At 35.4% G+C, this 25,926-nt stretch overlaps 1 protein-coding gene and 1 pseudogene across 1 annotated transcript in view; both read right to left on the reverse strand.

The window, feature by feature from the left end:
* Window positions 1-25,926, reverse strand: part of GRM5 (glutamate metabotropic receptor 5) — a 620,904-nt gene that overhangs the window by 534,986 nt on the left and 59,992 nt on the right. The gene's annotated exons all lie outside the window — the stretch shown is intronic.
* On the reverse strand, window positions 22,199-24,448 carry LOC123238814 (annotated as a pseudogene).

A 25,926-nucleotide genomic window follows, 5' to 3' on the forward strand; every position in this document is an offset into this window, starting at 1 on the left:
CCAAACTCTCTTCATGAGAAGGCAAGCAATTTCAATATATACATGTGTAACATGTTACTATGTACAATATTTTTCTGGTTTTGCTCACTTTGCTTTGAATGAGTTCATCTAAGATTTCCCAGCATTTTTTGAAACCATCCTACTTATTATTTCATATAATACATATAGATAGTTAATCATAATCATATAACACATCTTTTTCAGCCATTCCCCAATTTATATATATATATATATGTATATATATATATGTATACACAGACACAGACACAGACACAGACACAGACACACACACACACACACACACACACACACACACATATATATATATATTATTGCTAGGTCAAAGGTATACAAAATTTTATTGCCCTTTAGATGTAGTCCCAAAATGTTCTCCAAAATGGGTGGACTCCACCTGCAGTATATTTGTGTCCCAATTTTTACACTCCCCAGCATTAGTTTTGTTTGTACAAAAGCCTTTTAACTTAATGTATTCAAAATTATGTTTTGTTTCCCATAATTCCTGTCTCTTATTTAGTTATGAATTTTTCTGTTATCCACAGATGTGATAGATACATTTTTCCATTCTCTCCAAATTTACTTATGATATCACCCTTTATGCAAACATAATATATTCATTTTGTGTCTTGAAATATTATGTGAGATGTTGGTCTATATTAGTCAAAACTGCTTTCCAATATTTCAGCAAACATTTGTCAAATAGCTCTTACACCCAACACTTGGATCTCTGGATTTGACAAAAACTAGAATAGTTGTTGGTGATGATGTTGTTTTGTCGGTTAGTTGTGTTCAACTCTTCAAGACACCATTTGGAGTTTTCTTGGCAAAAATGCTGGAGTAGTTTTCCATTTTATTCTCTAGATCATTTTACAGATGAAGAAACTAAGGCAAGTAGGTATAAGTGAAATGGCTAGGGACACACAGTAAGAATTTGAGGCCAAATTTGAATTCAGATCTTCCTGACTCTAGGTCTGGCACTCTATCCACTCTACCACTTAACTATTAAATTGCTCATTTACTTCTGTGTATTGTGTACCTATATATTCTACTGATCTATAGCTTTATTTCTTAGCCAGTATCAAATTGTTTTGATGATTACTGCTTTGTAATATATTTTGAAATCTGAAACTGTTAGGTTGCCTTCCTTAACACTTATTTTCACTGGTTCCCTTAATTCCATATGAATTTTGTTACTATGTTTGAAGGTGTTTTATAATTGTGTTCATATAATCTCTGAGTTTATCTTGGCGCATAGGCTCCTAATTATTTTATATTGTCTATAGTTATTTTTAATGGAATTGAGAGCTATTAGTTTCAAGACGGTTTTTTAGTGAGGAGAAACAATTGTGAAAAAATGATTGGTATATTATAAAAGTATATACATAGATTCTAAACTCTACAAGGATCTTTTTAAATCTTTTTACAGGCAAGATTCTCCTTTATAATTTCTCATCATATAATTTTGATCATTTTTGATTGGTGCTCTTTCCATTTAAGTTGCTGTCATCATGTACATAATTATTCTGGCTCTGTTTACTTTACTTTGAATCACTCCATGTAAATATTTCTTATTAATTACCTTTATTTTTCTTTGATCCCAGTAATATTCTATTACATTCTTGTATCACACTATATATAGCCATTATCTAATCAAAGGGCATTTACTGTTTTCCTAATTCCATATTTCCATGAAAAGTAATGATTTAAATATTTTGGTATACATTGGCTTTTCTTTATTGTCAATGTCATGTTGAGTGTTTATGTCCAGCAGAAGAATTTCAGAGTCAAAGATATGGACATTTTAGTCCTTTTATTTCTCTAACTCTGAATTGATTTCAGGAATAGCTGGACAAATTCACAGCTATACTATCAATGCATTAGTGTGCTTGGCTTTCCGGAATGTCTCCAGTATTTTCTATTTCTGTTTTTGTTCATCTTTTCCAATATTCTGAGTGTGAGAAGAAATATCAAGGTGGTTTTGATTTTGTTTTTCTCTTATTGGAATATTCTTTCATGTTGTTTTTAAAAGTTTGACATTCTTCCTTTAAGAATTGTTTGTTCATAATATTTGACTACTTTTGTATTTGGAAATAGCTTTTTATCTTAAAATCTTATTTTAGTTGTCTCTGTTTGTAGTGGAGATATTTTAAGGAGAATTCCTATCATGTTATTGTCTCTTGAATCTTATTATTATATATGCTATTGAATAGAAATGTTGTTGATTTCAGACCAAAAACTGTAACTTCACTGAAGTTAGCATCCCAACTGGTTTCTTTTTTTAATTTCCTAGGATTTTACTAAGTAAGTTGTCATTTTGTTAGCAAATAAGAATAGTTTTCTCTTAATAGTCCTGTCCTGTGATTTCTTCAGCATAGGGAATTCCCAGGAAGGAATTTCCATTTATTAATGCAATTTGGCAACTATTCTAGAATTCATAATTTTAAAAAATTTTCTGAGGCTGAAGAGGGATTTAGTCACTTTCCTAATATCATATACTCAGTTCATGTCAGAGGTGACACCTTTGGTCTTTCACTCTACAAGGCTAGTTTTTAATCCATGATACCACTAAATAGAATTGAATGGAATTGAAAGAATTTGGGTGGAGCTCTGAGAATTTGCTAGCTTGAAAGAAAGTAGAGAGGAGAGAAAAGATAGACATCATGAACAAGGAGGAAGAAGGGAAATTGACAGGAATAATTGAGGAATAACAGATAAATTATTTGTATTAATTACAGAAAGCATGGTGGCAAATATCTAAACAGATGGGTAAACAAATGAACCCTAAAAACATCAACCTCTGCTTTGCCCAGTGATTTTCTTTTCATTAAGTCCAAATAACTGAGCCAAGGTGTCCTCATAGAAACCTGATAACATCAGTATAATGCCTTTGTTTGAAGAAGACGGCCAAGTTCTCTGAAACTCAAGTCAGTAGTGGATGCTATTACTGGGAGCTAAGAACACATCTCAATGGTGCCAATGGCAAAGTCACTGTGTGTCCTTGGGCCAGTCACTCTATTATTTTTGGACATGGTATTTTCAACTAATTTATACAGTCCTTGCCACTCAATTTTTGTTTCTAAATTTCTTCTCTGCTCAGCTAGGGTCCTACCTATGACCTTACCCAGGATCCTACCCTTAGTTACTCAAGGTCCTAATCCTCTGTTTCTGTCTTAAACTCAAATTTCACCTCCTCAGTTATCCCCAGTAATTCCTCATATATTTTATCTTTATTAATCATTGACACCTAAAAGTCATTGCTTTGTGTCATTGATTACCTTAATTTAAAAAAATATATTTGAATTTTAAGAAGTTTTCCTCCCTCCATCAATTGCTCCCAACTCCATGCTAGAAAAGGCCAACATTTGACTCAGATATATATGTGAAACCATATAATACATAGTTGCATATATCAGTTCTTTCTCTGGTGGTAGATAAAACCATACTTCACAGGTCCTTTGTAGTTAATCTGAATATTCATAAAACTCAGAATAGCTTAGTGATTTACATCTATTCCTCTAAAAATATTGCTGTTACTGTATATAGCATTCTCTTGGTTCTGTTCATTTCACTCTTCATTATTTCCTGCAAAATTTTCCATGTTTTTCCCCCTAACACCAACCTGCTCATCAATTTTTACAGCAGAGTAGTTCATAAAAATCACATACCACAACTTATTTAGCCATTCTCTAATTGACTGGCATTCTCTCAATTTCTAATTCCTTGTCACCACAAAGGCAGCTGTTAATATTTATCAGCTCTATCAAATCCAATAGAGATATTGCTGGGTCAAAGGGTATAGAGAGTTTTCTAACCCTGTGGATATAATTCCAGATTGTTCCTCACATTGGTTATTTATTTTTATGAATTATTCTCTCTCATCAAAGAAGAGTGTCAGCTCCTTGAATATAGGGCCCATGTTTCATCTGAATTTTGCATATCCACTGTAGTATAGTGCCCTTGACTGCCCTGCATATAGCATAACAGAAGTTTGCCACATTGTGTTGTAGATTATAGACCTCTTGAGTACAAGGGCTAAGTTATTTAATGTGTTTTATCTCTATCTCCTGCTATACACATAACAGGAAATAAAATTGCTCTCTTCAAAATTGCTGATTTCTCTTTAATGGCCAAATATTATGTTCTTTTTTCAATGGTCCTCTCTCTGACCTTTCTGAAACTATTGCCCAACAAATGTACAATAGTACACTTGTAAGGATAAAGCCTGGACCTGTAGTTTCATCTGGTTAGGCAACCCCTTCTAGTCAGGAAACTCTTTCTACCAAGGAAGGTTGGAATTTACTCCGCAACCTAGTCTTAAAGAGTTATCCAAGCACAGAGAGGTTAAGTGATTTGCCAGTGGTTACACAGACAATATATGTCAGAGGCAGACTCAAAAACAAGGCCTTTTGGCTGTTTTTTTTTATCTACTACAACAGATAGGAATTCAACATAGAATATATAATTAAGTAAATACATATATGTGTGTATATATACATTTCTTTTCAGATAAATGTACACACTCAAAAATCTAGGAGAACATGGTCTAGCTTGAACTCTCACCTAGGAGATGCATTCCTATAAAAGTACCAGATTTTAGAGCAAAATAGGACATGTGATATATTTTCTGATAATTATATTTCTTTGAGATCAAGGGCTCTTGTTTAACTGGATTTAAATCTCAGGAAATAAAACTTGAACATGTATCTGTATGTCTATACATACATATACACACATACATGTTAAATATTTTGAATATATAGGAACTTGTCAGATCACCCATTGCCTTCAAACTTTTCAATGGCCTCCTACTACTTCTCAAATAATGGTACTTCATAACCTCAAGATTTGTGCATATATGTGTGCATATATATATATGTACAGAAACACCAGATAATTACGTAAGCTTACATGTGTATGACATATACGTGTGTTAGCATGTGTGTATATATATATACATGCCAATAAAGCATGAAAAAGATTTAAATAGAAGATAGTTAAAAGACATAATAGAGATAGAAATATTTGCCAACAATCTGTTTTGTAAGCTAAGTCAGAATCAATTACAATGTAGATGGATGTTTGGTGAGAATCAGTTGTTTATTATCCTTTACTACATCTTACCAACCCTCTTTAGTTCAGTTTGGGTTTGATCACTATTTTGTATTTTTATTGGACAGAGCCAGTTTCTCCTGCAGTACATGGGCTCTATCTCTCCTCTATTTTTAATCAAGAAGTTTTACTGGAATAGAAGGGGAAATGAAGTCCCCTTGGCAAGATTTATGGCAAGAATGGTCCTTCAGTAGTAACTCTACTATGCTGCCCTCTTGGCATGGTCCCAAATTGTGTTCCTCCTTCAAAATGATCAAGCCAAAGTTAATCAACAGATTTTGCTACTGTTCCCTGTTTTCTGAATCATAATAAATATGACTAGGAGATACAGGAGAAGTTGAGTCCCCATCCCCTAAAAGCAAAATATTTGTATTTTGATTGAAATTCTACTTTCTACCTATGAACACTTTTACACTTCCTTATCTTTCATTTTCTCAAACATAATAAATTTGTCTTTTGCCTTCACTATTCTCTTTTGATCATTAATGTTGTATTAGCAAACATTAATTTATTAGCTATCCTTTCTGCTTCATCCTCTCTTTACTGTCAATCTAATTCATTCACCTACTTTAAATCATGTCTATGTAACCAATAATCCACATAGTATCTTCACTTGTATATCCTAACAAGTACTACAAACTCAAAATATTCAAGGTTAAACTTATTGTTTTCCTTGAAAAACTTATTCTTTCTTCTTTTTTCATTATCACTATTGTTGATATTCAGAGATTTGGTGGGGAAAGGTATAGACAGCTGGGTTTTGATTCAGAAAAAAAATTTCAGGAAGAACTGCATTAAATGCATCTTTGACACACAGTGGCTATCAGACCCTATGAATATCCCTTAAAGTCGCCATCCACAAAGATCTCTAAGACTTGATGTTACAGAGTAAATATATTAGTAGAGTTTCCTCATCAGGAATTTTCTACATGAATGTAATTAAAAACAAAAATAATCAAATACAGGGGAAAAACAATAGTACATTTCCCATTTTAGAAATGATGCTTCCATTGATTCTTCTCACTCTCTTGCTTCCCATATCCACTTTCCAATTTCTAACAAACCTAACTGTAAAACAATTCCCATACCTGTCCTTTCATCTCTTGCATAGGTTCTCAGCACTGCCTGGCTGGCTGAACAAGAGAGAAGTTTTCCCACCTTCATTCTCTTCTCATAGCAACTCATTCTTTAATCAATCAATAAACATTTATTAAATGTCTACTATGTGGCAGGCACTGTGATACCAGCTGGGAATGTAAAAAGAAATAAAAAAAATAGTGGTTATCCTTAAGGAGCTCATCATCAAGTGAGGGAGAGAAGAATAGACAAATATATGCAGGATAAATAGGAATTAACAGAGGAATGGAACTAGATTTAAGAGAGACTGGAAAAGTTTTCATATAGATCTCAGAATAATTTTCTTTATGCAAAGAACGAGAATTATCATCCATTAGCTCTAAAACCTTGAATAGTCTTCTACTACCTCCCAAATGATGTTCTACATTAAATAATTGTATACTTAGTGGTCAGCACAGAGCCTGGCACAGAGCAGATACTTAATAAATGCTAATTGACCAATAACTAATACTAAAATAATATAGATAAATAAAACATCTTCAAATGCCTGATCAAGGTTGTATTTTTAAAGCATAAAAATTGGAAGCCACTAAAAGTTTAAGGGAGGTCATTGAGAAGGTCTGTCAACGATGTGAAAGGCAGACTGGGTACAGGACGAAAAGTTAGGAGGCTATCAAAAGCAATCAAGCAGGGGGTAATAAGGGCATGAAAACGCAGAAGAAAGGGGTGTGAGAGTTGGATAGTTACAGAAGGTATTACAAATATATCAGTTTCCATGCTGCCCTGTAGCAATTGTTCAGGGAAATGATAATCTAAGTTTGATATGATCACACATCTTTAGGAGATATTTATGCTTTGATCCATTATATAAAGAATAAGGAAGACCTACTGGTATGGAAGAACCTGTGAGAATCTCATTTTCAAACTTGTTATTATTGAATTATCTCAGTTTGTTCAGTTTCAGTTTTGCCCCATTTGGGGCTTTTCTTGGTGAAGATAAAGGACTGGTTTGCCATTCCTTCTTCATTTCATTTTGTTACTTTTCAGTTGTTTCAGTCATGACCCCATTTTGGGGTTTTCTTTGCAGAGAAACTGAGGTGGTTTGGCAGTTTCCCTTTCCAGCTCATTTTACAGATAAGGAAATTAGGCAAATAAGATTAAGTGACTTGCCCAGGGGCACACAAGCTTCTGAGGTCACATTAGAACTCAGAAAAAGGGGTCTTACTGATTCTAGGCCCAGAGCTCTTTCCACTGAGCCACCTACCTGCCCTCTTTCAAAGCTAATTCTGAAAAAAATTATAATAGCAAATAATTTGAATATTGTATTTGCTATTAGTTTCAAATAACTTTGGGCACTGAGCAAGATTCAAATTCCCTTTTGAGACATAAGATAAAGATTAGATTATTCCTCTTCAGATATTCTCAGATGTTCAGGAGAACTAGAACAGAATCAGAATTTTGGATCCTGAAGAAACCTTAGAGGCAATGTAATATACTCCCCACATTTTACAAAGAAAATTTCCTTTCAGAGATAAGTAATGTTTGTACAGTTAGTTAGCAGGAGAGTCAAATGTAGAACCCAGGTAACCTGACCCTAAGGTTACTGTTCTTGCCCATGGACCACTTTGTCTCTATCATTTTTGACGACAATATATCGATTGTTGCAGTCTATGCCAGCCCAACATAGATTATATAGATGAAGATTGCCTTTGGCTTCCTCTCTTCTCTCTCTTTCCAATATCCACAGCCAGGCAATGACTGTCTTTGCCATCCCCTTCTCTTTCAGTATCCTTCTCCAGCTACTTTCAGTGTGAGCACTCACAAGAAAGCGCTTATAAGCCAATCCTGGCTAAAGTATGAATGACTGAAAATTAATTGCTTCCCTGCCCAGAGAAGAGTTGAATTTTAACAAAAGACTTTTAAAGATGCAAACATTTTACCAGAAGCTAAAAACTCTCATGACAGAATTTTAGGCAGTATGAGGGAAAGTACATAGAAGGGCCTTTTTACTTTTATAAAAAATAAATTTCTGACTAGTAGAATTTTAAATCTATCTGACAAAAGGACAAATTGACTTTCTAATGGCATTAGAAATTGTCTATTTTTTAAAATATTCAGGGAGGGATGATAGAAAGAGGGAAGAGGCTGCATGATCACCTGTCAGGGCTGGCTGTAGCAAAAGTACTACTATTTGGTAACAGGTTGGAGGAGATGACCTTTAAAGTCCTTTATGACACATAATTTTGAGGGATCATTAAAAACATTTCTTTTGCTTCTCAAATCAGACTGTGGAGGTGACTGCCTATCTTGCCATTTAGACATAGCAGTATCTCATGCTTCAAATACTTACCAGATTTATGATTTTGAAGATGTTATTACTCCTTAGCTCAATGTAGAGGTCAGCAAGTTATCAGAAAAAAAGAAAGTTTAAGTGTCAAGAATAAGATGATGTAACAAGTTGATGAGAACCTGTATTCTGGTTCCACCAGGCCAGACCAGAGTTCAAATACAGCCTTAGACACTTAATAGCTGCGTGACTCTGGGCAAGTCACTTAACCCTGTGTGCCTCAGTTTCCCATATATAAAATGAGCTGGAGAAAGAAATGCACTCCAATATATTTGTCAAGAAAACTCCAAAAGGGCTAAAGAAGAATCTGATATGACTGAAACAACTGAACACCAACATAGTTAATATATTGTTTAACTTTGTGTAACTGTCATTTTTTTTCTGTACTTTAGTAGATGATCTTCATGGATTTCCATGTTCTAAAAATATAATATTTTCTTTTCAATCTCAAGTTAATGCTATTTAATCATAGTTAACCTGGTCTTCAAATGAAAGATTAAATTTGGCTCATCTCAAGACCTCTACTTGAAGCCTCTGCACATTATGGAACTCAGGACAGGGTCTTCAATGGCATGACATTGGAATTCTCATGGTGAACATTATGTCAAAATGATATATTGAAGTAGAATTTTAGTGGAGGTATATGATATGAAAACCTGAAAAGATTAATGTCTCCTCTTTATCACTATCTTCAACAACTGAATTAGGAGATGCTTAAAAAAAGGAATGCAGATATAGAAAGGATTCACAACCACCAAAATATTTATAATTAAACTTTTTATTGTGGCAAAAAAACCTGGAGAAAAAGTAAATCATCATTGACTGGGAGAAAGCTAAATGCATTTTAGTAAAAGAATAATAAAATAATGGACTGTATTTTAAGAAGATGAATATGAAGTCTATAGAGAAATAAGGAAAGACATATGATGTGATTCAAAATGAAATAGCAATTGCTCTAGAAGAAACTATGTGTGTTAATTTTAATAATGTAAATGTGAGGAACTAAAAATCATATCCAAACATTAATTATAATGACTAATATGAGAACATCGATTTATATATATTAATATGCTCTATTAATATAATATAATAATGAAGTTATCCTCCTTTCTTTGTAGAAATGGTGGAACTAGCAGTATAGAATATTACATAAATATTCCATCAGATTTAATTGATGTGTAGATCCATTTTGAGGAACTGTTTATTTTTATGTAATATTCTTTGTTAAAAAGGGATACTTGTTAGGGTTTCATATAGGGGAGCATTTTGGAAGATTAAACTAATCTATAATCAAATCAATAAGAACTTAAAATATAAGCTTAATTCTTCAAACTTTCATGGACATAAAAGAGTCTAATTTATACTTCTGAAATGGTAGAAACATGAAGGACTTCAGAAGCTATCTACAACAGCTCTTTCACCTTACAGATATGTTTAAACTTCTCTTCCTGCTGTGATTCTGACTTTTTTTTTCTTCATCATGTCTATCAGCAGACTTCAAGATGAAATATCCATCAGTCCCTGCAACTTTCTCATTCTGGAACAATTTTCTGCTCTTCAGGCTAACTTCTTTCATTAATGGATTCTTCCCAGCACATCCATTTTGATGAGGCACCCAGGTCAGTCAACCTTCCTCTTGACTTCCCTTTCCCATGCTTTTTTTCCTATAATTTAGCACCATGCCTCTTCGATCATGTATTTTCTCATAAGCTTTTTTTTTTTAAATCTCCCTTTTTTGTGTATGTTATCTTCCCCAATTATGCTACAAGTTCCTGGAGGGCATATAGCATCTTTATTTTTATTTGCCTTTTCCAAAATGTTTAACAAAATATAAAAGTTCATTTTATGTGACCAATACATTCCAGGCCCCTTTTAGTAAGTTGAATATCACACATAATAGCCATCCCCATAACTTCACATTTTTATATGAACATACCTATGCATTTCATGACTTTTCTTAGGCTTCTCAGAGCACCTATACTTTGAGGTCATTTTTATTAATAATTAAATAGCATTTATGAAACAAAGAGAACCTCTGATGCCAACACCACTTGTTACAACCAAGAATTCTGGACAAAGACTGATGCAGGAGTTAATGGTTGGGTACAATAACAATAAAAGGCTCATACTAATGCTTCTCAGAGGAAGAATGAGTGTTATTGGGTGAATTGTTGACTTTGTGCTCCTTGGGAAAATGGTACAGATTTAGCATGTAATTAAAAATATTCTCTGTATTTTCTCTGACTTTATTTTTTTTTAAATTGCTAATCATGTATATTGAAATTGTATGTGTTGAGTTCTAGTTAAACAAAGTCCTACTGTATGTAACATATAATGAAAGTTTAATAAATATTTCTTGCCTCATTTAATAAATGTTTTGTTGACTTGGTTCAGGTCATATAACATTAATTAGAATGAATGTTTCAATTCAACTTTCCTGATTCCTAGACTATTACTCATTATATTTACACTACTTTCTCCTTTTGCAACTAAATTTTGACTATTCCCTAAAGAAATTATATACAGAAGAACCCCTTTATCTTCATGTTATCACTTTTTATCTCTTGTCATACTTAAGGTATCCATTTCTTATTTTAAGAGACTCCACTTTATGGCAGAGCAAAAGTTAAGTTATTTCCAAAGAAAATATGGTATGGTATACTCATGCTAGGTATCATGAGATATGTTTGTTGAGTTAAGACAAAGCCATAATAAACATTAGAAACAGAATGGCCTGGTAGAAGCAGAATATAGGCTCTCATGCTGACTATACTATCAACAGTTGTATTACCTTATTCTTGACACTTAAACTCTCTTGGCATCAGGTTCTTCATTCGTAAAATGAGGAGGTGGAATGTGCCAATCTCTAAACCTCTTTTAACTCTGAAGTCCAATGTTCATATGCTAGAGCTCAGCCCCCACACGTTCCCATTTAAAGTGAAAGCTATCATGGAAATGGGATACTTGATAGAGAAATCTTAGCTTTACCGCTCCCACCTCTGCCCCAAAGCTCAAAATCTGTGACTTTTTGATTCTATGACCTAGGAAAATTATTCTGTGCCTCTAAAGGTATGTACATGGCAACACCTGTCCTGCTGCAGAGGAGGTATTTGTTGATGGGTTACAAAATGAATCTTCTAATTTAAGTAAGCAGCCTATAGCTTCCCACCAAAGATTCTGCTGCAAACCTGAGCATGGGTTAGGCAGGTCTATACCCACACAGGAGACTCAATTTGACTCCCTCTCATCTTGAGGATTCAACAAGAGGAGGTCACAGCCCTGCTTCTTGGCACTCATTTCAAAGTCAAACTACTTAGTATGCAAAACACTCAGAAAAGGTTAAACAAGTTTCTGATAAATTAATTGACACAATTGCTGTGCTGAACATATCTGAAAATGCCACATTAGCAGCATGCTGATGAGAGCAAGTGTCCCTGCACTACTCTTTCATGGTTCCAATTAATCACGTGCAAAACTCCTTGTGGTACAATGACCTTGCCTTATTCCTGGGAGTGAGGGTCAAGATTAGGGTGGGATGATGTGTGCCTTGGGGGGGAAGGTAGGTGAGCAACTATGGAGGTTCCTGTAAGCTCACACATTGCTTCATTATGATTGAGGAAAAGTATTTCTTTGGGATCCAACCCCAGTGAAGAAGAGCTTAAGCAATGCAGAACTACTACTCAGGAGAGAGGAAAGTGACTCATATCTAGGAACCAGAAACACGTAAATATGTCCAGGGTAGCTCAGACTCAGTTATCTGGGTTCACTGTGTTACACATACAGATGAATGAGGAAGGATGCCTGTCAAAAGAGCCAGAAAATGGGTTCAAATACCAACTGTGCTACTTTTGGATGACCATTGGCATTAGTCAACAATTAGTTATTGCCATTTGGTAAGTAGTGAAGAAACAAAGGGAAAAAAAAGAAATCTCTCTGGATCTCTGTTTCCTCATTTTTAAAACTGACCTTTCAGGACCATTCTAGCTCTAACCCTTTGACCATAAGAGAATATTGTCTCTGGAGAAAGCATTACAGGAGAAAAACTGGCACATGGTGCCCCAGTGCTTAGTATAGTGTCAGATATGTAGTAGATGCTTAATAAATGTTAATTGTTTGATAGATGTTTTCTGCCAGTTATTCCATAGTGCCAATCTACAAAAAGGCAGCAGATGAGTATTGGACCTTGAGTCCAGAATGATTAACGATTATATGATTATGAAGGAGTCATTTAGCTTCTCTATACTTGCTGGCGCTGGAGTAAGGAAGACTCAGATTCAGATCCTGATCCTTTTCAAATTCTGAAACTTGCTTACTCTGTAACTCTTAACAAGTCAGTTAATATCACTCATCCTCAGTTTCCCCCTCTGAAACACTGGGAAAATACTAACACTTGCCTCTCAGGGTTGTTGTGAAGAACAAAAGAAAATACACCTATTCACACAAATATGAAGTACTTAGCAATAAATATATATTTTATCTATATGCATATATACATATACCTGTACATACACATACATACATGTGCATACACACCAACACATATGTATGTATCTCTATATATGTATATATGTCTTTGCAGATTTTATAGTGCACTAATAATGCTTTTTTCATTGCTGTGGTTGTTATTGTTATATGTTCATATTTTTTATTCAATCATTTCAGTCATGCCTGACTCTTCCCAACTCCACTTAGAGTTTTCTTTGAAAATGGAGAGATTTGCCATTTCTTTCTCCAGCTCATTTTACAGATGAGGAAGGCCAGTTAAAAGGGTTAAGTGACTTGCTCAAGCTCACATAGCTAGTAGGTACCTGAGGTCATTTTTAAGTCTTCCTGCCTTCAGGCCCAGCATGCTATCCACTACACCATCTAGTTTCCTGTATTTTGATTATATTATACATTCACACACACATATAGTATCTGTGTATAAATGTGTGCATACATCTGTACAACACACACACGCACACACACACACACATATATATATATATATATATTCATGTTTCTGAGTTAGTTAGAGGAGATGAGACTGTATCTGGGTATTTAAAATGAGTTCATTTCTAATGGCTTGGCCCTTTCAGCTTCTAATTCTTTAAGTTGTGCTGGAATGACTTGGTTGGCATGTAAACATAGGTAAGGCACACAAGCCTTAAATTTACCAGGTCATAGAAACATTTCACAAAAAGTGTATAATAATAATAGCTAGCATTCGTTATAAAACTATACACGTATGTATCACTCAAGTCTGACAATAACCTTGGGAACTAAGTTTTATTTATGATCCCACTTTAGAGACAATAAAACTGAGGCCAAGAAAGTTCAAGCAATTTCCCAAAGGGCATAAAGCTAATAAGTAGCTACAGCAGGATTTGAATAGAAGTCTTCTTTTTCTATTTTTAAACCCTTCCTCCCATCTTAGAATCAATACTGTGTATTGAATCTAAAGCAGAAGAGTGGTAAGGGCTAGGCAATGGGGGTTAAGTGACTTGCTCAGGATCACACAGGTAGGAAGTGTCTGAGGCCAAATTTGAACCCAGGACCTCCCATCTCTGGGCCTGGCTCTCAATCTACTGAGCCACCGAGCTGCTCCCAAGAAGTCTTCTTAATTCTAGGTTTAACACTGTATGCATCATGACCTATGTGCAAAGCCCTCAGTTTAAAGGAGATACATAAATTTTCTATATTGTAGGACTTGGCCTTCTGGAGTTTACAATCTGGAAGGTAAACAAATGCTGATAAGTATATTACACAAAAGAACATCATAAGCCCATGAGAGAGGCAAAAGTAAAGTTCTATGTCAAAAAAAATGAGGAGGTCATTTATGACCTATTTTTTTTGGTATTTGGTATCATTGATAATGATGCTGTCACTGACTAGGGAAGAGATTAGTCAATCATTATAGAAAGAGATTTGGAGTTAGAGGACTTCAGTTTCAATTCCATATTAACAAACTACTACTCATGTGGTCTTGGGAAAATAATCTGTTTGGTTCTGTTTCTATAACTGGAAAATTAATGGGATGTATCAGATGTTTTCCAAGTTTTCCTTTAGCTCTATATCTCATGGTGCAATATATGTATATATCATTAATCTAGGAAACAATAAAGTCACATTCAGAGAGGCCAGTTAATGTTGCCTCAAATACCTTAAATCTAGGGAACTAAGCAAGACCAAGTGGTCAGAATGTCTAAGAATTAGGAAGTGTGACACAAGCAGTCAGGGTAATTGAATTACCCAGCTAAGAGGTTTATCCTATGCCCTGTTTTAGAGTGAAGTCTGGGTGTGGGTGGCCCTAGGCTCCAAAGTGCTGATCAAGGGCAAAAGGAAGATAAGAAGGATGCTGCAGAATCTTTCACTTGGCTGAGGCAAGCACTAAGATAATAGGATTCCCTTACACCTGGGTCCACAATCTCATTTAAGTGCAAATTCTCAAATAAACCTGATTGAACCTAAAGGTGTTAAACCATCCAAATGAAAAAAGAAGGAACATCTTTCAGAATTATTTGGGTGTTTTATCAAGAGACAGCAGCATCCTCCAGAGAGACATTTTTCTTTGATCATTGCCTGGACTAAGTACTATAGCTATTGCTTTCCAAGACCATAACTATAGACATGCTTTTGAATTTCTGTAAAAATAGGCTTCACAGTGTTGGATTTTTTTAAACTTGCTATTCTTTCCCAATTCTATAATACAGTTTTTTTTCTTTTTAAAGGCCTTTGGTGTAAAGTTATAGCAGACACTATTCAACAGAATTAATATTTTGATGATTCCTATAGTTTTTTCCATCTCACCTCAAGAAGTTCTTTGAAGCAGTTCCAACAACTCAAAGACTTTAACTTATTATATCCTTCTAGCCCTCTTCAATAAGTTTCAAAGACTCTTTGTTAATATCTAAACTTGAACATCACTATTGGGCGTATGATCCTTATTTTTGCAAATAAGAAAACTAAGAGCTAAACAGACTTTCATTCAGAAATTTAGCATCTCTGGTATGAGCCAAGACAACATAATTCAGCACTTATCCCTCTTGATTCTACAATCTGTCAACTGGACTTTGTATGTAGAAGTGACCTAGTTTGTACTCCAGCCTTTCGGAGGGGAAGCTTCTAATGGTGTACTGTGGGGCTCTGCTGATGTTCTTCTATCAACAGTTTTGTCAGTGGCTTTGAAAAAGACATTGATGGCAAACCTAGTAAATTTGTGGATGACACAGAAAAAGAAGGAACAATGAAGTCATAGGATGACAAAAAATGTATTGTTACCAACAGGCTAGAATGAAGGGCCATATCTAACAAGGGTAAATTAATGGAAGAAAATAATAACCTTATGCTAAAGTCTTCCTGTTTTGCCTCAACACAAACAGGCAGGTAACTCTGATATATTCAAAACTATAAGTAAACTCTAAGACTTAGCAAGTTTTAGGAAGCCAGAAGGTTTCATGCAGTAAATATATATACAATAAAGCATGTATGTACATGTATGTATGTAGGTATGAGTAGTAGTACTCTGGCATCTAAGAACTGAAAACAAAATGAGTTACTTATCAATTGAGAATGGCTAATCAATCTATGGCATATCAGTGAGTTCCTTGTTTACAGAATCATAGAGTGGATAAATTTTTGGAATGGAAAATATAAGGGAAATGCTGATTTGGAAAGGAATTTCAACTTGATGACCCCTAAGATTTTTTTCTACCTAATAATGATATATTATTATGTAATGAATATTAGAAATTCAAAAACATTGGAAAAGTTGTATGAACTGCTACAAAATTGAATAAATAGGACCAAAAGGAGAGTTTATAAAGATGAAAAGTACGCGAAAAAATGGAGCACAGTTCCTAGCTAGTGGAAATCCAGTGACGATTCTATAGATAATGAAATTTACCTCCTTTTTGCCAGAGAGATGGAGGACAATTAGTTCAGAGCATTACATACATTGACACAAAGTAGCAACCATTGGGATTTGGTTTTCTCCCTTAGAAGGATTCAACCTGGAGGAGAGAAGATGTCACCCACTCTTCAAGAAATAATTATGAGGAAAGACAAAACAAACCAATAAAGCATAGTTTAAAAAAGAAAGAAAAGCAAATATTGAAGGAGACAGAGAATGTAAGAAGTGAGAGCAGAATGAGAAAACAAGGATAGAGAGACTCAACAAATATCAGTTGTATGTTTTATAGACACAGAAAAACGAAATATGACCCTGATCCATAAAAGAGAAACAACCAGATTTGCTCCTTATTCATGAAATTATTCATTCTCAATGTGGCAATAATGGGACAAATACTGGAACCTACGAGTTTGGGCATTTATTACCTTGTAAAGGGAGACAAAACCAGAATTCTCAAAGTCTCCCTTATAACTATATCAAGATTATCAGACTTTTCTGATCAATCCTGCTCCCACCCTCAAAATATCAAAAATATCAAAAGGTCAAAAAAGAAAAGAGATTAAAGCTAATTAATTGGTATTATACAGTGCTTAAAAGGGGGTTAGAGACAAATAAAGTTTGACAAAAGATCATTGGGTTTCATGAATAGGAAATCACTGCTTATCTTGCATGCATGAATTTTTATGAAGTCAAGGAACCCAGATTGTTAGGAGTTGAGAAATGAATAGAAGGTGAGGAAGTTCATACAGTGAAATTTAAATTACTTTGAAGAGAAAGTTTAGCAGATGAAAGTATGACATAGGAGAGAAGTTCTGACCTATAGTAGGATCAAGTAAGGTGTTTTGTTTGCTAATTTTTTTTTTTAAGTTAGAGGAGCATATTTGAAATCTCACTGAAAGAAAACCCAAATATATAGAATAAGAGCACACATCATAATCCTCAAAGCTCAAAATCCTCAAATCCTCAAAATACTTCTAGCAAGCATTTGCCATTAGTATTATTCTAAAAATAGAATGAAAATACTTAGGTCTGCTGGTTTTTCCACTGAATTTAGTAAATTTTTTTCTCTTAAATAACTTCATTCTGAGAGTGAATAGCCACATGCATGATTCAGTTTTGGGGACAGAAGTATTCCAATGTGCCTTCGTTTTCTTGTAGGACTAATGGTACACTATTTTGGCAACAATGGAAGATTCTGCAAAGGCATTAATTTTCACTTAAAAGACTAATTTGCAAAAAGGCAATTATAATATGAGCCTCTGGTGATGCTGTCTGAATCAAAGCCTGTTTACTCAAAGAAGTAGTTGAGTCTACCCTAGACAGTCACAGTAGAAGATACTTTATGATCTCTAGGAAACAATGTGTCTGAAGTTCTCCCAACACCAGAAAAAAAGGATCTTATCAAATTAAGTCATTTTTGAAGAATGCTGTTACATCCTCTATTTATGGTCAGTAATGGAATTAACTTACAAAAATGTAATTTTTCTGCATTCAGACACAGACATTTTCAAATATTTGAAGGGTTGTCATGTAGAAAAGAAATTAGACTTGTTCTGTAAACCCCCACAGGGAAAATTATCATAAATTATAAGAAAATAGATTTCAGCTTAATATGAAGAACTTTCTAAAAATCTACCAGCCAGAAAAAAAGAACACACATTTATGAAGTAGTGAGTTTCTAATTACTCTGTTCAAGCAAATATTGAACTATTGCCTGACAAGAAAAATGGGAAGATATATGGGGAATTCCTGCTTTGGAAAGGAATTTCAATTTGATGACCTCTCATTTTTTCTATAATATAGATCAATTAGTTTACAGTTTGGAATAATTCCTGAGAGCTGCCTGCTCTATTTCTGAATAGCTGCTGTTATGATCCTGAGATAGATACTTAGATGTAGATATATAGACATACACACATATAACAATGTATCTGTGGACATAAGTATGTGTGTGTATATATGCATGGCTATATAAGTATATATGAAGAGATAAAGAGAGAGAGATATATAGAGAGGGATGTAGAAATCTTGACACATTTCCACATACATCTTCTGCAATAAATGTGTATTATAGAATCACAGAGCCTCTAGACTTAAAAAGAACAACAGTGGCCATGACAAGTTGTGATCCAAAATCTTCTTGGAAACTTCCAGTAGGGGTGGCAAGTGAGGTGATGGGGTTGTCAGGTATTGCCTTCAACACTAAGAACTTCACTTTTGATTAATTCTATAATTTTATACAAAGCATATTAATATATACATGTAAGGATGCATGTACATTTTTATCTCTTGCCATGATTATTTAAAAATCTTATACAAATGCTACACATGGACAGTGGACAGAATTGAATTGAAAATGGAATAGATACCTGGAAAATAATGAGATATTTTAATAACAAGCTGCCTTTGGTGTAAAAAGTCAATCTTTCTGATAGTAATATTTATCTTGTAATTCTTTATGACTGTCAATCATGTAATACTATGATCTGAGAAAAATCAGAATTGTAGGTGACTTAAGGAGCTACCAAAAGATTCTTACAGGATCCAAGGATTCTGGAATTTATTATCAGAAATGGCTATGTGTGAGAAGTAACTTAAAAAACTCCCATCAGTAACATATGTTTGAAAATGGAGAGTGGACAGGCAAGCAGTGAGTGTTAGAGATAATGGACTATCCAAGTGTTATATTGAAGACTGAATAATAACAACAAAAACAAAAAAGTAACAAAAAAAAACAAAAAAGCCAAGAAGACATCTAAAGCATTGAGTAATTCCTATTTTGAGGATTTGGAAACAAATCTCTACCAAATTTCACATTGATAGAAGTCATACATTGACGGATTATCACCCACATATCATGCAGACATTGATGAGAACATGGGTTTTAGTATCATTTGTGCACAAAAGAGTTAAATATTTTCATTCAAATATTTCAAGGCTACTGAAACACATATACTCATAGTCACATAATACATCCCATTACCATCACATTTGGTCCCATCATTTGCCAATGTAAGTTTCAGATTATCTTCATTATGTTATGTAAATATAGATATAGATATATAGACACAGAGAGATGAGATAGACACTTAAATATCATTTACCCTTTTCACATATATATTCCTTTAAGGCAATCAATAAATATTTAAGCACCTACTATTCCTTCTTTTTCTTCTTTGTATCCAAAGCTCGTAGCATAATGCGTAATATATTTTAAGTTCTTAATAGATGCTGACTGATTAACTGACAGCCTCACCACTACCATTTTCACTAACATCACAAGTTTGACCTTGGGATGTGCAAAAAATTTTCCTCTGTCATCAGGTTTTTGGTTGGGATATGTATTTCCCTTTGTGTAGTACTGATTCTTTAGATATCTCTATGTAAGATAGTATAGAACAGTGATGGCAAACCTTTTAGATATGGAGTGCCATGCCCCACCACCAGAGATCCTGTGTTGTGCCCCCCTCCTTACCTCACACAGGGGAGGGAGAAAGCACTCCCATTGGACTGCTGGGCAGAGGGGTGAGTGAAGTGAGGAATGTCCTCAGACAGTGTAGAGAGGGGGAGGGGAGTGGCGTAACTCTCCACTACTTCTAGCTCTGCCACTTGTGTGCTGCCCACCTTCCTCCCTGTGTATTCCCATTGGGCTTCTGAGAAGAGGGGTGGGTGATGTGAAAAAAATGTCTTCAGGCACGGTAGATAGGGGGAAGGGAGCAGCTCCACCAGAGTCCCTCTGACTTTCTAGTATGACCTCTGGAGGTTTGGGGGGAAACAGCAGGATGCATGCCCTCTAAGAGCACTCTGTGTGCCGTCTTTGGCATATGTGACCATCACTGGTATAGAAAGACTGCCATTCAGTCAATTTTCCAGTTGTGTCTAACTCTTCATGACCTCATTTGGAGTTTGTTTGTATGTTTGTTTGTTTTAAATTAGTTTGCCATTTTCTTCTCCAGTTCATTTTATGGATGAGAAAACTGAGGCAGACTGGGTTAAGTGACCTGACCAAGGCCACTTGGTAAGCTAATATCTGAAGCTGTATTTGAAATCATGTCTTCCTGATTATAGGCCTAGTGCTCCATCCCTGAGATACCTAGATGCCCCTTCCTAAAATATAGAGCTGTCCAAAAATGGAATGAGTAGACTGGGGGAAGTGGGGCAAAGGGAGAGAGAGTTTCTCATCACTAGAAACCATAAAATAGAATTTAGATTGTACAAGATGATCTCAGAACTCCCCTCTAATTCTAAGGTTTTCTGATTCTTGGATTTTTAGTTTTGGATTAGATGATTTATATGGGTTATTTTAGTTTCAACATTCTTTGAGTCCTTATTTTAAAAAGATAAATCACTAAATGACTCTTCAATTATGTAAACAAAGCCCTCTAGACTCCAAAATCAATTTATCTTCAGTCAAGGCACCAGTATGCTAGAAGCATATGTGCCTAGAGTATAAACTTATACCTACCTCTATTTTTCTTATTACTTTACTTGACTATAAAACCCCACAAGGACAGGTGCTTTTTATTACCTAAATCTTTTATTATTTTCTCAGTATAACACTCTGAACCTAGTAGATCCTTTAAAATATTCAATTTATTAAATATTCAACAATATTTTAAAATATTTAAGGAAAGAAGGCCGGTAAGTAGCATTATTTCTTTTGGCCCTGGCAATATGAAACAATTGATAGGAGGCTAGTTTGAAAGATTATGAGTTAGAACTCTGATTTAGACACATAAATTTGTAAACTTGGGCAAATTACTTTAATTCTTAAAGCAGTTAAGTGGCATAGTAGATCTACTTTTATGTGAAATTCAACTTGTCTCTACAGTGATTTAATCCTTTATTTTTTATTGTTTTGAAATTTGTGACTATCTCAATATATAAAAACTTCACCATGAGTAATTTTGCATAAATGTCCAACTTTGTACAGAATGTGAATCAGACCAAAGCTCCTTGCATTGCTCTCAGGGAGTTGAACCATTTGTTCACTTAGAAAGCCAAGGACTGAGAAAGTACAAAATATGAAGATGGTTCTTGCTGATGTCTAGATTTGGGCAATAGATAGGGACCACGTTAGAGAAGATGCTCCTCTTAAAAGAAGGTGGAGAAAACAAATGCTGAGCTATTGAGAAGTTGGGGGCTTCAACAGTTATTACATATAAGTTTATGCTTTTAAAAAACCACCAATTTTGGAAATGAATCAAAGACATCATCAAAATGCATCTAGGGAGGCTCAAAGAACCCTGACTTTCATTATTTCTTAATACTGACTGAGAACAAGCTCCTCATTTGTGAGTGATTCAGTAAAAAAGCAAAGACCCCCAAGACAAGTGTCTACACTAACAGCTTCTTTGCATGGTCATCCACTTTCAGAATGTCCAATCTGAGACAGAGATATACCCAGAGGCCTCACTGGGCAGTTGGTGGTCAGGTGGCCTAAGGAAAAGCCAGCTGGACAAAAAAAAGCTATATTCTGGAATCTACAAATTAGCACCCCAAATATCACAAAAATTTTTAAAAAAATCAAATCAAAGCCAATACACTCAAGTTCCCAGAATGAAGTGACCAGTTCTTCGAGATGTTCCAATTCTCTTATATGCTCTTTGGCTACATGCATTTCCATGGAAGATAGGCAGGCAGGAGAGAGGTATGTCCTCCAGCCCTTTCCCATTCCCATGTCTACATATGCTCACAGTCATGGCCAGGCTGCTGCTCAGTCAGGGTTTGCTTTGCTCTGTGGCCTGGTGTGGAATTTAAAACTTGAGGTTGAAGCCTGAGCCTACCTCAAACACTCCCTTATTGGTGGAGGTGGTGAGACAGAACTCAGTGCTCAGCTGGCTGTAGCCAAGTCCTACCTCTGGAGGAAGAGGTTAGCACCATGCTTAATCTTCTGGGGCTTGCCCTCAGCTGGTTACATGAGAAACATGTAAGGGTCCGTTGGAAGGGAGGTTTGTTAGAAATACTCTTGCTTCAGACCATCATCTGCGCTGATCCTTTAGCAGGGATAGTAGGTCAAGAACTTATTCCTTAGGCTAAAGCCTTGGTCAGAAAGGAGGGTCCCAAATTAAAGTTATTGGAAGAATATTTTGTAAAAGTCACATTTTTCACTGCTGGAAGATTATTTTAAGCAGGCCAAATTTCCTCACTTGGAGTTCCCAGAACCTTAAAAACTTTCTTGATCTGGAAATTTCCTGATTTCCCTTGAAACAGGGGCTTCTGAGTTAAAAGCTCACCAAATATGCAGTCTACTGACCACATGTCTACTACAGTGCAATATTCCTTTGCTCCAAGTAAGAATTCTGGGGCCCTGTACCAAAAGGCCATCACTACCTCCATGTAGGTTTTCCGTAGAGAGCCATATTCTCTGGATAGCTCCAGACCAACCACTTTGGAAATGCTCTGTGACTGAGGAGCAGCTTGGAAGGCTTCAGGTCCTGGTGAAGGATCTAGTTGCCATGAAGATGCTTCAACCCCTGAAGGAGCTTTTATCATTAGCATCTTCACTTCCCCAGGAAGGAAGCTCCATGTTCTCCATGAAGCTCTGGAGGACATCCTCAGTATAATTCATTATGATCTATGTCCATATTCCTGCTCACTTTAATCTCCCATACAGTGACAATGTTTGAGTGCTGGGTTCTCAGCATGGTATTGATTTCCCTGAGGGAGGTAATCAGGAAGCTTTCTTTACTCCTTTTCCACTTTTAATGGTTTCAGAGGCACAATTCCATTAGTCTGTGCATCCTTTGCCCTGTATACCACACTATGTGTGCCTCCCTCAATCCTGTTTAGGCACTGCAATTCTTCTACACTGACAGTCCTGGGGGGCAGGGAGGTATTTGAACAGTTCCTGTTTCAACTGGATGGAAAATAAAGCTGGAGAGTTGAGTACATAATCTTCTTTTATCATGGAGTAGTATTGCAGCATCACTTCTTCCACTTCTTCACCTTCTTTGCTCTCTTCCAAATCTTGGTCAAATCTTGACTCTGTAACAATTAAAACATGGCTTCCATTGTCTTGCTCTTCCACTTTGTTCCTTTCTTCTTCACTCACTTCTTCAGAAGACTGTTTAAATAGTTCCTCACAATTATTTCCTGTCTCCTTCTCTTCTGATTTCTCACTGCTGCTTTCATCTTCTTCCTCCTTGGATCCAGATCCTGACTGCTGATAAGGACTCAGTTGAACTGATCTTCCTCTCACTGTTGCTATTACCCTGTAAATCATTAAAGAGACCCCTCTCTTCTAGTTACTCCTCTTTGACAGGTTTCCTGCCACCCCCTTGCTTAAATCTCTCTCACTGCTGGCATAATGAAATTCGACTACAGTAACATTTTTACTTTTTCTCCATTGTCTTCTCACACTCTTCTGTGATTTGTAAAAAAAAAGTTTCTTCTGGCCTTTCACTCTTTGCATCTCTCATCAGCCAGTCTCTCTTGATCCTTCTATTTCCTTTGCTCCTTCTGCTGCTTCCTCATGTTCTGTTTTTGCTCCAGCTGTTCAAGACGATGCCTCTACCTCCTGGAATGTTCTCAAGCCATCTTCATCCCTTTGCAGCCTTTCCCATCCTCGCTGAGCCTTATTCTATTCCTCCATATGCCTTTTCCTTTCATGTTTTCACTCCCTTTCTTTCACCCTGGTATGCTTCCTCTATTTTCTGAATGACTGTTATGCTGCTGAGGTTTCTTTTTTTCCTTTTCTCATCCTTCCTGTGATGAGCTTTTTTCCTCATGTGATATTTCCTGGAGTGTTTGATGGCCAAGGAATCGTCTTCTCCATCTCTTTCTTCCACAGAGTCTTTATTCCAATAAAATGGATTCCTGATTTTTATCTCCATGCTGTCATCACTTAGCTTCCCCTCTTCAAGGGAATCCTGCTCAGAATCTGGATAATCAGAATTTTTAATGGACTTTATCTCCGCATTTTCTTCTTGTTCCTTCCCTGAATATTTTTTCCTGAAGAATTTCACCTAAGTTTTCATCTTTCAAGAATCTTTTTCATTAAACATTTTAGTTAAAAAACATACAGTGAGTGTTGCTGCTGCTTCCACCTCTGCACATTTGAACTACCAGACCAAAGACTGAGAATGAGCCTCAGGTACAGAAGTACATCAATTCCATTTTCTAGGCTGCCCAGGGAAGTCTGATTTAAAATTCACATAGGTTTTTTTTAACTTTCTCCAGAATTAAGTTTTGAAAATTAAAATTGTCAATTCTGAATAAATATTTCAAAAAATTTGTAGCAAAAAAATTTAAAACAAAAATCTTGGACATAGACTTGGAGTTGAAGTACTGAGTTGAAATCTTCCCTTAAATAAGTACTAGCTAGCAAATCACTTAATCTCTTTTTACCTCATTTTCTTTATTTGAAAAATGGGAATGATAGTAGTAGAAACTACCTCACTGGGCTATTGTGAGAATAAAATTAAAAAATATTTGTAAAATATTTAGCAAAACTTAAAAGTGCTACATAATTGCTAACTATTATGAGTCTGAATTTCTTCCCATATGACATTAATATATTCCTTATCTCACCAGGTCTGTTTTAAGGAAATGGTTTATAATTTAAAAGTTATATAAATGTGAGTTTTAGTTATTCAATTTACCAAGTAGTATGGAATATTGAACTGAGAGCTGGCCCTAAGATGATCTAGCTTCAAGTCCTGCCTCTGACATACTATAACTTTGACAGATTATTTAACTTTTCGTATGTGTTCCTGAATACAGTCGATAAAGTGCTGATCTGGAATTAGGACATCTCAATTTTGTTAGTTAAACTATGGCCTCAAACACTTACTAGGTGTGAACTAGTCAATGAGTTTACACCTAATAAAATATAAGGCTTGCTCACACCTGTTAAGTGGCTGAGGACAGATTTGAATTTACAAACAGGAATGGTCCTGATTAAACACATTCTATTCATTGTGTCACCTAGCTGCCCTGGTTTTATCTTAGTTCCTTCCAAATTCTTTTCCTGTGAGATTATGTCATAGCAGAATTTGAGAAGAATGAAAAATTAGAGAGAAATATAAAGAGAATTTTTTTTCATCTCTGTTGACACTGAATCAGAGTGAAGAAGAGCAAGAAGAGTGAAGTTACCACATATGGAATAGGGGAAGAATCAGTTATTCAGTAGTTGTACTCCCCGAGGTCTTGTGATGACAGCACAGTGTCCGTGTAAAGGAAATAATCACAAGCTCTACAGCATGTCACTGCAAATCCCTGGAAGCTTGGACTATGGGCATCCAAGTGGCAGGGCCAGTGTATATGAGACAGGTATCTGAGTCAATAAATAACTGGGGAAAGTATCTAAGAGGGAGGGATAGGAGTCTTGATTCAACCAAGCTCAGCACAGAAAAAAAGTGTTTTGGATATGTAGTAGATGGACATGATTTCAAATTCTGGTTCTGCCATCTGTGTGAGCTTCAGTTTCTTTACTTGTTAAGTGAGATGGTTGGACCAGATGACTTTCAAGATTTCTTCTATC

This window comes from Gracilinanus agilis, chromosome 3 (assembly GCF_016433145.1).
Source record: "Gracilinanus agilis isolate LMUSP501 chromosome 3, AgileGrace, whole genome shotgun sequence".
NCBI lineage: Eukaryota > Metazoa > Chordata > Mammalia > Didelphimorphia > Didelphidae > Gracilinanus > Gracilinanus agilis.